Source organism: Anopheles merus, chromosome 3R (assembly GCF_017562075.2).
Source record: "Anopheles merus strain MAF chromosome 3R, AmerM5.1, whole genome shotgun sequence".
In the NCBI taxonomy this organism is placed as follows: domain Eukaryota; kingdom Metazoa; phylum Arthropoda; class Insecta; order Diptera; family Culicidae; genus Anopheles; species Anopheles merus.
Genome location: NC_054084.1, coordinates 38,662,330 through 38,675,028, shown reverse-complemented (window position 1 = coordinate 38,675,028; position 12,699 = coordinate 38,662,330).

The following is a 12,699-nucleotide window of genomic DNA, read 5'->3' as shown; positions in this document are numbered from 1 at the left end:
TACACATCCGATAAGCGGCATATTCTCGAGGCGTAATCTGCCGTGATCTGGTATTTTCTCCAACTGCCATTTGTCCTTCACCGTCGGCTGGTTCATCATCGTTGCGGCTACCTGTTCGTGTGTGTCGTTGTGCCCGATCACGCCGCATTCTCTTTAAAATATTATATGTCCACCCAACTTCTGCGTATGGATGCAGGAGCGGATAGGCTAGTGGGTCATATAGTTGATGTGATTCGAAAACACGGCTGAGGTCGCCAGAAGCACGACATTGTAAAACGATGTCACGTGACTGTCCTTGTTCTCCATAAAGGAATATGCCACCGACCTCATCGGCGGTTGGTCTGTTGTAGCGACGCTGATCGAGGCCCGGCAAGCGGGCGTGAATGTGTAGCTGGACATTTTGTTGTAGCGTTTTACGTTCATATGCGTGACGAAACAGGTGAGCCAAGGAGTTATTGGCATCAAACATACGCTGTAGAATTGCCACTTTCATTCGATCCAGCTTATTGCTCAAAGCAACTCGTGCTTCAATAACATTGTTCTGATTCTCTTCTATACGCGTGTCGTTGAAATAAAGTTGTGCATAAGCTGGCGCATGACCTGGGACTTGGTCAAGTGCACCGATTCGATGGCACAGAGTACCCTGGATACGGAACGTATAAACACCTCTACCGTTGGCGACGGAGCGATCTTGACGCACATGATCATTTGCACGTATTGATGCTCCCATGGACGTAAAGGCGAATGCGTTATTGTATACACGAATATTTCGCATGAATTCTGCATCGTCAAACAGTTCAGATAGCTCAGTTGGAGGCTCTTGAAATGGTGGCAAAATGACCTGACCACCATTACAGCACAATGTTCCAGTCTCTCCAGCCCATTTTTCTGCCGCACAATATGGGCACGGTGTGCGAGCGTTCAGTTTATGACGTATTGGGTAGTTGTAGTTATCATGATAACCGAGCCCAGTATTTAGTGTTCGTGCTCCGTATTTGTTTTGGATTCGTTTCCGTCGAAAGGCTTCCCATCGTTGGCGAAGCGGGAGAACGAATTCTGTCTGATGCTTATGGTGAAGATTAATAAGTTTTCTTATTTTTAGCTGTTGCAAAAGATTGACATATGAATTACTTACTATCTCTCTATAAATCTGAAGATGTGATCGAGCAGCATGCGTATCTTCTGATGGAGCAACCTGCAATTCATGTGAGGAAGGATTCTCTTCACGATCATGTGTCCTCGTTTCCGATGGTTCCGGACCTGTAGTATCACCAACTGTCCGTCGACGATGACGGTACTCGGCCTGCCGTTTACGTTGAAGACGTTTCTGTTTTGCAGCGGGTGTTTCTTCGGGAGGAGTTGCATATCTTACCCTCCAGTCCTGAGGACACGGCTCCTCGTCACGATCGTTTGTCCTCGTTTCCGATGGTTCCGGGCCGGCAGTATCATCAATTGTTCCTCGACGATGACGGCACTCGGCCTGTCGTTTGCGTTGTAGACGTTTCTTTTTTGCATCAGGTGTTTCTTCGGGAGGTGTTGCATATCTTACCCTCCAGTCCTGTGGACATGGCTCAGCACTCATATTCTAAAAATCGAACAGTAACGTTGAACTACTTGTGAGGCCTTATCTCTCAATGTGATGTATATGCTTACCCGTCCACTGCTTAGAAACTTTTCCAACACTTAATTGTTGTTAAAAATTAATCTTGTTAAGAAATCTTGTAACAATTATTTCACAATATGCTTGAATGTCGTCAATTTACATGAATTATATTTTCTTGACAATCAGCTTGATTCCATAGCCTACTTGATTAGACTGTTTCTTTTCAAGACTTCATAGACTTTCTTGACAATCAGCTTGATTCCATAGACTACGTGATTAGACTGTTTGTTTTCAAGAAGAAAATGTTATTTTCGACGGTAATCAGTGAAAGATTGACAGAAGCATCTCAAAATTCTACAATTTCAATACCATATTTATCATCAAAAATTTCGATGCATATAAATGAGGAATAATTCTAAAAAAACTTTTTTTTACTATTGACATACTCTTTTTTCAAAAGATATTATTTTTATTAGTATGTCACGTCTTTTTACACATTGCTCATAACTGTTTCTCTCTTTTGTTTTATTTTTTTATTTCCATAAAAAATTAAGTCGATCAATCCATGCTACGATGAACTTCACATAAACACTTTGAAAACGTTGGTGTAGAAGTTTTGTATTGAATAAAACAATGATGTCTTTTGATCTGAATATATCAATGATTCAATCACTCTACCATTGCTTGTTGTCTCGGAGAATGGAAACACCGCAAAGAAATAAAAATCATCCAAGCACCCATAGTTGGTTAGCAAAACCGTTCTATAGTGAGTAACTTTTTCGTTCAGGAAGATCCTATAGTGAGCAAGCGTCACCTATGAGCGTGACGTGAGCGTAACGTGAGCGTCACCTCTTACTTCGTTTTGTATAGGGAGATTTCAAGAATGCCTTATACATCATAAGGATAATCTTATGTTAAAAGTTAAAGTCATCGAAAAAGAGTCTTAAATAAAATATTCTGGATAATTTAGAGTCAGTATTAATCAATAACCTAAGTATGGAAATGATTTTTGGCAAGAATATAGAAAGATAAGCCGTCAGCCACTTTCTCATACTTGACCAAATTCGGGAGCGTTCGTAGCGATTGTCAAAATGACATTAAATGGTGGTTTTCTTGAATGTTTCATGACCATTTTGTCAAATAGTACCTATAACTAAGCAGAATACTCATAAAATCTAGTAAAGCAACCGTTATATCTATGCAACTGAAACTATCGTTCCTCTTCGATCGATTCTGGGAAAGTGGCTGCCTATCTATTATGATTTTAAATTTCATAAACTTACTAGCTTTTTAACTAATCTCAACCATGACATTTATATGGTAAACTGGTAAAATAAAACTGAAGTATATAAACGATGCTTCAAACTCAACACACTTTTTCTTGAAATCCAATCGTAAAGCAATAGGAGCAAATCTTTCTTATGGAATGCATTATCTTCTGTCATTTTCCTGTTCCGCCAGTGTTCCCCGTTTCATAACTATCCTATCATTCTGAGAAAGAGAGACCAAACCTGTCTGACAGAAATTGAATTTTGAAATGCTTTACCACCCAACATTAATTTTGATTTTGCAGGACCTACCATTATGTTTGAGTTGATTCCGGTGTCCTGTTTTGAGTACATTTCTATTTCAACTTGTGGTGCCAGGCGCTCATCAAAGTAATTTTCCTGCTGTGAGCTTCCTTGCTCAGTAAATTCAGACAAAAATCCATCCTTAAGAGAAGGACTGTCTGACAATTGGTACTAGGTAATTGACGTAATGATAATATTTGTTTCAGTTGTTACAGCTCTTTTCAAAACACTCGTTACTCGATTAAGGATGACAACAAATCAGAAACCTTGCGAGACACTTTATTTTTGCAAGCAGATCATTCAATCACGTTTACGGTTTCCCGTTGTTATGAAAATCTGTGTAGTTACTCGGTCCTTAGAATATACATTATTAAAGCACCATACCAACGCTTTATTGCAGGTTTATTAACCCAACCTTTGGCCACAGGAAGTCTGAGAGCGCAGAACGAAGCAAAGGAAGATAAAAGTAACATGCTTTAAAATTATATTGTCAGGTTTTTCTTTGTCCACTATCAAAAGATGTTGATAGCGCTGCTTATTTTCTATCCTTCAAAAATACAGCAAAGAAAACTAGTAAAATAAAGCTCTGGCTCACTCTACATCAAGAAAATTGAGACAAGTTGAGGAAACTTCATAGTAATCTTAAATCATTTGGTCGTGTTTGAAACAGAACTTCGGTGGAATGAACTGTGTTCACGTTTGTTGTTATTGTTGCGTCTTGACGGCTAGGGCTACGTTCATCCAGCATATTGTGTGCGTATTTTCACTGGGTGAAGCGTTAGCGTTGCGTTTGAATTGTCGATGTATTAGTATTAGGTCCGTTAGGCTAAAAAAAAAATAAAACAACGTAGGGCCGATTACGAACAAACTGAATTATTACGGAATATAAAAAATGGATCCCAAGAGTGGTTAGTGAATTCGTTGAGAAATAGGAATTAAACAATGACACAATGCAATTCAAAAGTCACTAGTGGGACGATATAACCACAAAGTTGTACAGAAACATCAAGAGTAAAATCTTGTTAAAGCGGTGGCATCATCCCATGCACTAAAAATAAGATGGAATCGATGCAATGGTTTTTTAGAGAAAACAAAGCAAAATCTACTCCTACAAGCACTATCAAGACTAAACTTTCCCAAATGAGTGGGAAAAATATAAATACGCAACCAACAAACCAACCCAACCGATTGATAGATTTGGTCGACACCTGTTGTTGATATCGGCCGCCTGCAGCCGTCTGCAGTACGAGATGCAATAAAGAATGTGGAAATTTAATGACCTTCCAACCCAACCCGCTAGTGTATAGCTTCGCCTAGTTCAGCATTTACCTACGACAACGATTTAAAAACGGTATTTTTTACAAGCCCGAGCCCTCCTTCCTCAGGATTTGGTCACGTTATCGAGCCTAGACGTATACCTTGGGCTAGTCAACCGTAAGCCATCCATAACCGAAGTGTGTTTTGGTTTAGTGGTTACCATTGATTTTTATGGACTGGCGATTGAGCTGATTTATTCAACCATTAAGAAAAAATCCCAATTGCATTTTACAATGCTGTAATCCATGCCAATCGATTCCGTGTGCTCAGTCAGTTTAGTCTCCCTCCTTGCAATGGTGTGCTGCAGGCTGCTGTTGTTATTATGAATATTTAATATGGTGAGCAATGGTAACGCATTATACTGGCACCTTTCCTCGCGATCCGTTGTTGAATGGGGACTATTTTTTATTACTTTATTAAAAAGTATTCGTTTTGTCATGTTGATCGCCACCATGACGGCGGTGGTGTTCCCACTGAAAACTGACGCTGGCAAAATCGTCGTCGCTTGTTTGATGTATTGCTCGGTTTTTTGCTTGCATCCTCCATTTTTTTGCATGCTGCAAATAACTGGAAACATAACCAGTGATTGTCGCGTTGATGGCTGCTATGGACTGGCTCAATGAATTTATGAGGCTTTGAGAATCAATCAGTGATTGTCGCACACAATAACTGCAATTGTCGCAAAAATATTATACGATTCTGGTAAAGCATTCTGCAGTTTTTGCAACAATATTATGCGATTGTCATAAAACATATCAGCGATTATCGCAAACATATTCTGCGATTATTGCCAAAAAAACTGCGAATGGTTTTCTAAAACCAATATCTGCGTCTGTCGCAAACACATTTTACGATTATCGCAAATTGTGCTTTTGTCACAAACGAACAAACAACAAGTATTTCACGATAAATTTAAAACCATTCATTGCACAGCCTGAAAACTATTGAAACTACTCAATAAAGCAGCAAATACCAATAAATCATTTCTGGGGAAAAAGGCTAATGTAACAAACCAGGAAAAAAATTTCTTTACAACCCACTGTAACACTCAATCCGAGTCACATGATCTTAATCCACATTTCACACAGTACCGGAAACGCAAGTCGCAAGCCAACCGGAAGCGCGAGTGCACCGGTCGGAGCACGATTAATAAAAGAGTGGCTAATTTTTTCTTTCCAAGATTATTCCGATGACGAATGATTACCAGATGAAGCAAATTATGTCGTCCGGAAGAATGCACAAACCGGCATAAAAGTCCAGCGGCTGAGAGACGGCGTGTAGCGTGTCATTCCGCTTATTCTTCTATTTGTGGCAGATCTATGCCTATTCGCGGCAGATCATCCGTCTTTGGGATCATCCATGAAAAATGGAGGCAAAATGACAGAGAGAGAGATAGAGAGAGAGAGAGAGAGAGAGAGAGAGAGAGAGAAAGAGAGAGAGAAAGAGAGAGAGAAATATTTCCGCTGTGCTTTCGCCTTCCATCTTTTTGGGAAGTGAGTCAGTGAATTTCAATGATCTCTTTTGTGTAGCCAAATCTGCAAAATGTTACACCGTCGCTCCACTCATCGTCGTAGGCCGACCCAACTTCCTTGTTTTAACGTGCAAGCGTAGCTGGTCATGCTTTCTGTTCTTGATAAAGAATAAGTACAGACATACTGAGGCCATACACGAGACCACTTGTGCCAGCGTTTTAAACCTACTCTTTAGAGTGCCCTGTGGTATTTTTGGTATTGAATTGGAAAGCTCATGTTTTGTTAGGACATTTTGGGCCGCGAGTTTCCTGCTGCTCCCTGGCTTCCAGCAAATTGTATGGCGCCTTCAGTTCGCGAATGACGCTTCCCCCCTCCCTTCACATAGTTTTCGTCATTCACCGTTACTCTTTCAGCTAGAATCAGTGTGAGAATCTGTAGAGATTTTATCTACTAGATTGAATTGGAACTACATGACGCCAGACCAACGTAAACTCATGTGTCTCGCAAACATGGCTCACAACACTTGCACCACTCCACCATCCTGCTTCCGGCGCTGGGTTACCTATCTTTTTGTTTGACTGTGTAGTGAAATCTGTATGTTAACGGTTATGGTTAACGATAAGGAAAAAGTAACTTCCGTCCGCGGGCACTATCTTGTGCAATGAGCGATAGCTAATCCAGAAAGAAGACGTTAGAACACAGCTAATATGCAATGGAAAAATACCTGCTTAGCGTATCCAATTTTCCCACGAATTGGTTTTTTTTGGGAAGGGGGGGGAGATGGTTGAAACGAGACTATAAAGCTTGCAAAGGCTATGGAAGCTGCTGTATGCGAACGCGTGCACGATGTCATCACACGTGTAAACGACACGTCCTGTAGAGTTAAAGCTGAACTGTGTCAAACGATGTTGGCGAAAGTGCCTTGCAATGAAGCTGTCGTCAAGTTTTGGGAGTGAAAATGAAATGAATTTCATGCCCAAGAGCGTGTTAATCAAATGATGCAATGTGAAGTGTGGTTGCGATATCATGGCTGTTGCATAGGCACTTAAGTAGGGAAAACGGATAGTGAAATGGGCAATTTCGAATAACAAAATAGAGTGTTTTTTTTGCTTATCGCTCAGACAGATGAGAGTATCTGTACAAGGAAAAAAATATATTAAAAGCGTCATGTCGATGCGTTTTGCACAAGGGTGTGGTTGATGAGTGTTTATTGCCATTGAAAAATTCAATGATTCTTCAATTTGTTTATTTAAAAAAAAAACAGTTCACTAAAACTTTCATTCCAGTTATTAGATGAGACTTTTCAGGTCAACAGATGCATATTTATCCTTTACACAAGCACATCTGAAGAAGTGACACCAATTATTTTACTTTTTATACAAATTATATGGAAAAGCGGCTAAGGCATAACGAGTGTGACTGAAACGGATTAAACCGTTATGTAGTAGCCTGCTGGATTGCTGCTGGATTATTTGTCTTTCTTGAAGTCAAGTTCACTTTGTCTACACTATTTTTGTATAATATTTTGTTCGTAAAGTTGTCTGTTTCTTAGTAAATGAAACTAAAATTGTGTATTACCTTCTAGTTCAAAAGATAAGCTAGCTGGAATTATTTTGAGAAATTATGACCTACGTACATCAGCCTATCATATGAAAAGCTAAGAACATAAATGTGGAAAGTTTAGATGGCGGGATGTTTAACAGTACTGCAAGGAAAGTGAAATGATTTGAGTCATTTGGCGAATTGATATTTTAATAAGAGAAGTATCTTTGAGACCACCAAACAATAAAATTTATAAAATTTTTAATTTTCTTCCATTTCACAGACAAACAAGTTTTTTTTTCTTCTGCGATTGTGTAAGAGGTTCACCGAGGTAAGCATAAACATAAATATTTGACCTTTTTAATTGTCGTCTATGTTTATTAATCACTCGAACAGCTAGGCAAACCATATAAGAATTATTCTCATGTTTTGTACAATTATTCTCATGAGTCATCTTTAACAACCGATGCCAGACAAACATAACACAAACATATTACATCATGCTGCACAGTTAAACACCATTTGTGAAATGTGCTTAACTGTATTGAACTTTAAAAACCAAAATAAAATAAAATAAATCATAGACATCTGCACAGGCAATGTTAACAATTCAATGAATAAAAAAGTAGCTTAAGAATGTGAAAATTTTTCTTTGAATTCAGTGCTAAATTTGTGTTGCTTAGCATTTCAATTAGTTGAGAAATAATATATTAAAATTTGACGAATCACGCCTTGGTTTGAAATCTTAGCGAAGCGAATTACTCCAAACGACCATTCGTTACTCTAAATCTCCATTTACGCAGCGTGTGATTATCTGCAAACTGTTGTAGCATGTCTGCTACACATATTTTAAAATCGTATAACCGAAATTGCAAAGCTTATAAGAGCAACCCGGCCAGTACAATCATCATGAAAAAGGAAATAAACATGAATAGAATTTTCAATAGAAGCTGAGCTGAGAATAAGTGATTCCAGGTTGTCTCATGAAGTGATAAATAATTGGATACAAACAATATACAAAAATAATATACAAAACAGATACATAACCGGGCTTGGCATTCTGTGACCTATTCTTGTGAACTTTGACTAAGGCTTTAAAAAGGAAATAAGACTGAATAAATCACCTCTACAACACAACTGGTAAAAACATGAGCAAATATCAGTTATACTCGATACGAAATTGAAATATTGCATGCCTTGGTTTTTTAATATATCCTTGAAATTCGATTGCACGGCCATGTAACCGGGCTACATCAACTAGTTTTAATACAAACTATCAACTTTAGACACATTGTAACACGCAAATAAACAAATCAGATGTTGTAAAAAGTATAGAGTTGTAAAAAGATGAATCGAGAACGCAAAGTAACTTAAAGGCGCAGCAAAGGTAAAGATTGATCAAAACATCCGTTATTTCGAGCAACAACAGTTGAAAACTTCTTTCGCAAAATACTAAAAGAACATCGTAGGCACATAATCACCATCACTTTACTGCGATAAAATGTATAAATTGCAACTCATAGCAATAACCTTTAATTGGGACAAAAACACATTCCAAATGTACACAACTCATAACATCTTTTGATTATAAATAAAACCAACTTCGACCATGGCAGGTCAGATTTGTTCGGACTGTCAGGATAAGACCAACACAGGCTAATGCCCTTCCTTCATCCTACCCTATAACCATTCTATTCTCAAGGTAAGGCTTCTAAACTCAAACCTTTCCAGTAAGGGAAACCTCTTATAAGTTTCTACGATCGTCTAGACGGGCAAGTGTCGAAATGTCCGCTTCGATCAAGGTTTCATTCCACATCGGTTCATGTCAGCGAAACACTGACCTACCGCGACGGTACTAGTTGTGACGTATTCAAAATTTACTACACCATCATACCGTGAAATATCGTTGAATTGCTGGCCTGCAAACCGAAACCAAAACAGCCTACTGCCGAACCAAAGGTTTGAATCGACGGCTGCCCAATTTATGCTAACTAGAGCGCTAACGGATCAACGAAATTACCATCCCATAATTCTTATATACAAATACCCGCGAGAGACACGACCACACACAGAGCCCCATACATCTTTGCCGGAAGGGCTACACTGCTGTCAATGACCGGCATTAGTTGAGCGCTGGGACGAAAAGGAATCTTCATTCCTCACACCGCATTTACCATTATGCCGTTCCACTCGGAAAATACGCCATTTTATTGCGGGCAAGGCCATAAACCACCGCCGCCACGCAAAAATGTTTCTTGACCGACAGCAAAATTTATTTCAAGCAAGCTTTTGCATTGGTTTCGGCGCCGTCCACAGGGCTTCTTTTTTAACGTGGGCAGCAATAGATTTATCCGTTTTCTTGCCAATTACTCCAATTTCTGACGCGCCTCGCTCTCCATTAGATGGGTGCACTAAGACGAGGGTTGTTTGTTATTTTAATATTTGTTGTACCTGTTCGTGATGTAAAGTGCCATTTGCTCACCGTCCATCGATACGGGGCCACGGGTAATATGAGCTGTGAAATATCAGGCACTACCGGAGCAACCTGGAGCATGAGGAACATTTGCAGCAATAAAATGGCTTCAGCCGGTGTGATGAATCGTTTTCATTTCGTATCGTTCCGGCGTTGAGAACGGACATATCAGCCTTTTTTCCTGTGCACTTTTGCAGCAGAAAGTGTAGTAAAAATATTTGCTTATAATTTGAATACATTATCTTTCGCTTCCCATTCCATCAAACGCGTATTTTCCGTGTTTGTTTCGTCGCTGTTCATACTGTTATTTTCATCAGATGTGTGAGTTTGGGTGTAAATGTTTGTTTGGTCATCATTGGTATTCGTTGCGAATTGTTGATTAATTCCATACTTGTAACGATGTTTGCTGATCGATGAGAGTGTATTTCTTTATAAATTAACTGAAATGGGTATGAAAAAAAGGTATAACATACGAAGAGAAATAATCATGAACATTTTGTAAGCGGTTATTCGAGTAATGCATTGAGCCGTCTGGCTGCTGACCAGAAACATCAAAACCTTCCAGACCAAACATTTTGTGATATGCGTTTTCCTGCGGTATTGCAATAAGTTTCAATCATCACCATCAATCGTCAATCATTATAGATTACAACGATATGAAATGGTCCATACAAATGCACTAGTCCGTACAAATTAAGCAGAATACTTTTGTGTGGTATTATCGAAATGGTGCCCTCACACAAACGAAAATTGGAAAACGGTTGTGCGTGGAACATTATTACGTGGAATATTGCAGCTGAACGGTCGTTTTGACTGACAAAATGGTGCAATTTGGACAGAGGGTGACTTTATCATATAGCTTTGATTCATCAATAACGTTACAATGTCGTTAACACTACTCACAATGAATGGCAAATGTTACTTTCAGCGAGCCATAAAAGAGGTGCCATCATCATTTTGAAATAAGTGAATTGAAGTGACCATCGACAGGGCAGCGAAGTGGTTTGTTGCCAAATATGTGTTTTATCTCAGTGGGTGACATATGTTTCATAGAATCATCAGTCAACGAATATCAGCTCAATAAACAACTGTTGAATAATACACATAGTTTCATCATTCTATATTTTTTGTTTGATTTAGTGTACACAAAACAATCATGACATCGTGAAAATTGATAAGCACATGTCCAAAGAAATAGTCAGCAGCTCGGGTGTGCCACAAGGAAGCAATATTGGCCCGCTTCTCTTCATATTGTTTATCAACGATGTTACCCTCGCTTTACCTCCCGACAGTATCAGTCTGTTTGCCGACGACGCAAAAAATTTTGCGCCTATTCACAACACAGGTGATTGTACATTCCTGCAAGACTGCATCGAAATTTTCTGTTCGTGGTGCAAGCGTAATGGACTGACTATCTGCATCGAGAAATGCTACTGTGTGTCTTTTAGTCGATGCAGGAGCCCAGTGACTGGGACCTACTTCATGGACGGCACTGCAGTTAATCGACAGAATCATGCCAAAGACCTGGGCGTTCTGCTTGACTCTAGTTTGAAATTTAAACAGCATCGTGTACAACTGCATCGTTCGTTCGGTTCTGGAATATTCGTGCGTAGTCTGGAGCCCAACTACCGCTTCTTCAATTGCTCGACTCGAGGCGATTCAACGTAAGCTCACGAGATATGCCCTACGCCTACTTCCCTGGCAGGATCGCAATAATCTTCCTCCGTATGCTGCGCGGTGCCGTCTTCTAGGCCTTGAACCTCTTTCGGTTAGAAGACGCAATGCACAATGCTCTTTCATCGCTGGATTGTTAAATGGCTCTATCGACTCATCGCCTTTGTTGCATCGAGTCGATATCTATGCACCATCCCGAACACTTAGGTCTAGAGAAACTCTACGGCTCGCTCAACCCCGTTCCAGTGCTGGTCGGTCTGACCCTATGTTCCGCATGTCGGCTGTCTTCAACACTGTCTCGGATTGCTTCGACTTCGACATCTCAACTCAGTGCTTCAAGGAACGTCTCCGGCTTTTGCCGTGGCCGCAGTGAATTGCGATGAAAATCTAAATTTTGCTATGTTTTTTTTTTCTCAATTGAACTGTTACATCTTAATTAGGCCATACGGCCCGTTGAAGATTAAATAAATAATAATAATAATAATGATATGGCATCATGACTTGTTAGCATTACTAAAAAAAAATCCAAAATGTGGCATAAAGGTCGACCAGAAACTATTGTTTCTTCAAAATCACAAACATATGATTGCCTTATGATAACCAACAATATCCAAGATTTGTTGGATAATTTATCCAAGATCCAAGATAATTTATCCGATCGATCGATTTATCCGATAAATAATAGATACTACGAATAAATGCTTTTCCGCATCTCATTGTATTCGTTTATTTGTTCAAATAACCGTGAAATCAATGAAATAATGCTACTTGAATACATTATGAAAAAGATCATGATGGTATTCCACCTGTGATACTTAAAAGGTTCTTATTATTTCGTCTCACACTTAGTCTTTGTCTTTGCCGTCTATCGTTTGAACAACACACTGTTCTTAGCTTGTGAAAATCATCTTCGCTAATCCCTATACTCAAGAAAGATGATAAAAGTCCTCTTTCTTCATACCTGTTTTTGCTTTCGCTCGTTCACAGCTAATCATTAAGATGACACGTTGACGTTTGATCAATCGTTGGATTAGTCCGTGCACTACA